This window comes from Aulonocara sp. 'chitande type north' Nkhata Bay, linkage group LG20 (genome assembly GCF_057382095.1).
Source record: "Aulonocara sp. 'chitande type north' Nkhata Bay isolate Kocher_YH1m ecotype deep benthic linkage group LG20, A_spYH_male_GT1.1, whole genome shotgun sequence".
Classification (NCBI taxonomy): Eukaryota; Metazoa; Chordata; class Actinopteri; order Cichliformes; family Cichlidae; genus Aulonocara; species Aulonocara sp. 'chitande type north' Nkhata Bay.
Window position 1 is genome coordinate 2,720,956 of NC_141363.1, and position 4,501 is coordinate 2,725,456.

At 41.3% G+C, this 4,501-nt stretch overlaps 1 long non-coding RNA gene across 1 annotated transcript; it reads right to left on the reverse strand.

Moving 5' to 3' along the window:
• Window positions 1–579: 579 nt before the first annotated feature.
• On the reverse strand, window positions 580–3,163 carry LOC147304819 (uncharacterized). Its single transcript, XR_015126654.1, has 3 exons — window positions 3,028–3,163; window positions 2,298–2,580; window positions 580–2,133 (listed from the first exon to the last, which is right to left on the reverse strand). It is a non-coding gene; the product is annotated as an uncharacterized LOC147304819 (long non-coding RNA).
• Window positions 3,164–4,501: the final 1,338 nt, after the last annotated feature.

A 4,501-nucleotide genomic window follows, 5' to 3' on the forward strand; every position in this document is an offset into this window, starting at 1 on the left:
AGTATACGTTACAGCTGACAGCCACACCTCATTTACAAACCAACTGCTTCCGACTGGTCAAAGTGTAAAACATTTTCTTTAAAAAGAAGGCCATTTTTGAAAGGTGCGAATGTCCCCTGAATGAAACCTGATTATTATCCATTCAGTGGTTTTGTAAAATTCATGTGGTGCTATAGTACTGTTACAAATTAATATATTGCCAAAACCACACTTGTTTTTAAGCTCACAATTTACTATAGTAAGGGTTGAAGCTAAAAGAAAATATGTTTGGAGAGTCAAAGGCTTAACATATACAAACATGATTAGAAAAGCCTCGTCAGTACCTACAATAACTTAAAAAAGTATTATAACCTTTTGGGTCACACCAGCCAGGCCGATTACAGGTTTTGTCTGTGTTCCATTGCTGCTCCCTTGTGGGCGACACAGAGTGTAACTCTGCAGGCCACTTTGGAGGTCTGTGCCTGTCAGAGATTTACAGTTAACAGTCAGGTGAATAAACAACACTGAGACACTGGAGATAGTTAACGTGCTGCACGGGTGAAATACTCAGAGAGCAATCACACCGAACTGCAGTATTCGTTTATTTTCATAGGTTACATCGTCAATATGCAAATATAATCACATTTCCTGTTATGCAGGTCCTAATGCTCTCTGTGTGTAAGCTGTGTGTGTCACGGAGTGTGTGTGCTACAAGTCAATTTCTAAGAATAAGATACAAGTCAACTTCTGCGGATATGTATTTCTGTACTGATCTCTTGCGGTAAAGGTCACAGAGTCAGCTTCTTGTTTCAACAGAAAACTGTCTGGTGAAATATGTGAACATAAGTATAACATAACATTTGAAGCATAATCAAATAAAACAGTAAAAACTCCTTAACAGTGCCTTTTTTCCTTTTACAGTTTTTCCCTCATTTGCTTTGGTGCATTTCTCACAGAATTGATCTCTGCACCACTACTAAGGCTCTTCTCAAAACAATTAGTGCAAACTGCAAAACATGGTGGATAACTTGCAAAAGTGAGTCACTTCATCAAAAAGAAAAGTCAGTTGTTCAAAATAAGTAGTCAATGCTTCAAAAGCAAGTCCCTTAATCAAAACAGATAATATATCCATCAAAAGCAAGTACTTATATCAAAGTGTCAGGGCTGTCACAATTACAAGTCACTACACCAGCACCTTTGGTCACAAAATCAAATGGTTTGAACATGTTCTCATTGTGACGGATTTCTTTGTAGGTGCTTCCCAATGACATGTCAAGTCTGGACAGCATGCACGGCATGTTGAAAACCATAAATTGTAAAGAAAAATCAAGAGTTCATATGCACTCTTGATAATATTTAATTGAAACTGTTCACAGCATTGTGCAACTGGGGAAATACAGTAAATCAAACATTTTACAGCAAACATAAACTCACTTAGACAGTAAACCTTACTGCAGTAGTCATGAAACAAAAACCTGAAAAACAGACACTGCTGCATATCAATCATTGATATCTAGACGCTCCCGTCTGTCTGCCCACATATTTGCATCAACATCGCAGCGAATGTCAGCTCTATCGATGCATCGGGGAAAGCATCTTCTGGAGTGTCGAATCCACCCTCTGCAGGACTCTGCTGTGATGTCATCACAAGCTGCATCCATAGCTGCTAGCAGGGTCATTTGGGTATGTGGATGCCTGTCATATACCTTCCACCTCCAGGAAGAGAAAAACTCCTCAATTGGATTTAGGAATGGAGTGTAAGGAGGAAGAAACTCCATAAGCATCCTGTCGTGTGCTGCAAACAACTGCCTGACTACAGCAGAGTGATGGAAGCTAACATTATCCCAAACCACTACATACATTGTCCGATTGTCACCAGGATCATCCCTTTCATTTTGTGGGATTAGGTCCCTATAAAGAGCGTCCAGAAAAGCCAACAGGTGTTGTGTATTGTATGCACCAATACGAGGAATATGGGTGTGAACGCCATTTTCTGAGATTGCTGCACACATTGTAATATTTCCTCCTCGTTGGCCTGGGACATCAATGGTGGCTCTTTCGTCCACGCCGTCTGCCTTTTGCGAGATTGAATCCCGCTTCGTCAAGATATACAAACATGTGCAGGGGTTCCCTGGCCTCCAATTCCAGGATACACTATCCAAAGGATGAGAATAAAAAAGTCTGTAATGGTGCATTTGGCACAACAGATTGTACAGTTTGAACTGTAAATAAGATTACAGTAACATGCATAAATGTAAGTGCAGTACATGGCCTAAACTTTTACAGTAAACAGAGGTACATATGCAAACATGTTTTACCTGTACATACTGGTGATGGCGCTTCTACACTCGATCACTGTTCCGTTCAAATGGTACTTTGTACAATTGCTTCATGGACATTTCATTCCGTCTGAGGACTCTGTCTATGGTGGAAATTGATATTGACTGAATATTTCCGAAGATGGTGTCATCTTCTACGACAGTTCTTTGTATTTCTCTCAGTCTCAAAGCGTTGTTTGCAGCCACCATTGCACAAATTCTTTCCTCTTGCTGCGGAGTCAAAAGTGGACCTCTTCCACCTCTTCTAGGTTGTCTGGCAGTCCTTTTTGAGATGCAGATGAAAAAACACAAACATAAATAAGCGCAAACATGCTTACAGTAATTGTTACAGGACTATCATTCAAAACTCCTTTCTTTACAGCATTACTGTATTGTACCACAGCACACTATGCCACACCTGGGCCAAGTCTGCGCTTCAGTTACACTACGTCTATATGTAAAGATCTATAAGGTCATGTCCTAATGCAAGTCTCCTGTATGTCTATGAAAGTGCAGAGCAAATTAGTTTGTGCTGAATAACTACATTACAGTATGCTTGCCTGTTTTCCTGACGAAATGTCTGAATAATAGAACTTACAGTAGTTCTCCCAACATTTGGCTGCACCCTTCGACCAGCCTCGGCCATTGTGAGGCCATGGTTTATCACATGATCCACAAGTGTTGCCCTGATTTCGTCAGGGACGTGTCTATGTGGTTGGCCTCTTCTTACCCGGTTTTGTCCTCGTCCTCGTCCTCCACCGATCCTCACCCCTCTTCCACAAGGCTGACGTTCCATGTTTTGTAGATTCAGTATGCACCTCATGCCAATCCTGTCTGTTGGTTTACATTATATATATACTTGTAGAGTAGGGGATACTGTAACGCGATTCACCTGTGACTGGGTAGAAGAGGCTTTTCATTCAAAGACCCAGGACCATGACACTTCCTATGTGTCAATTTAGCATAATGAGGGGAAAAAATGTGGGGCAGATATGGTTTGTCACTAGGGCCATACAGGACCTCACCTGTTATGTACACTCCTGCTGTTTTCCACACATTTCTCCTCTGGGTAACCTTGCTATGGGTAGTCTGTAAGTCAGTGTTTGGAGAGCGTGTGGTTTTGATGTCATGCTGTGGTCTGGTTTCACATTCTGATTAGCTGCTGTGTTGGCTGAAGCATCCAGTGTATAGCTGTCTGTAGAAACAGAGTCTTCTGAGTTAGTGTGAGCTTCACATTTACAGAAAGGTCTTTGGGAGTAACGAGGCCTCCAACAATGGAGCTACAAGTTTATGATGTGCAGTGGATTTCTCTGAATTAGTTAAAAACTATTGTTTCCGTAATGTGACAAAATAATTTATCACCGCATATCTGGAATCAGATAAAGTGATTATTTGGACCTTAGCAATTTCACATGCTTGTGTGAATGCTACCAGTGCAGCTGCTTGAGCTGAATAGAGACGACAGTGATGAGCATGATGCTAAGATGTCTTGTTCTATGCTCTGTGCATATTCTACTTGATTTTGACTGGTGTCGGGATTGCATGATATTAAATCCACTAGCTAAATCAAAGATAGAATAGTATTTTGATTTAGTCAGCACCGTCAAGATCTCTTCGATTCAAGCAAGCATCTTAGCTTGTCTTGCTCCTCTGTAGATAGGTTTGAATTCCCTTGTGTCATAACTTCAATATCAGGTGCATTACTAGCCCAGTTAGTAGTTGGTGGACACCAACTTCAGCAATACCTGGCCTGTTTTGCTCAAAAGTAATTTCAAAAGGTTCCTGAATGTCAACGTTTTCAGTAGAGAATATAGCAAAGGCCTCATAACCTCGTACAATAATATAAAAAAAATGGTTGCGATTCCTTACTTCGATGGGGACTCTGTCTCTACAGACAGTTCCTAGAGATCGAGCAACAGCAACTGTACTAAGCCCCTCAAGTGGTTCCACCAAAATACATTGCTCTTTCCCTAGTGTTTGTGGGGCCCTGACCCAAATCACCTGCTCACTCTGTCCAGGGATTACCACTGGGTGGCGATAAGCTGGTCGAAGAGTCCTATTGCAGGCAGAATTCTCTGACAGTCCTGAAAAGCTGCTGCCCATACTTGTTGAGTGTTTACATTGGATCCAACAGCATCTGTATCTGAGGCTTTGAGAAAAGCATATCCCAGCATGGAACAATGACATTCGTTCCTAAAATAGGC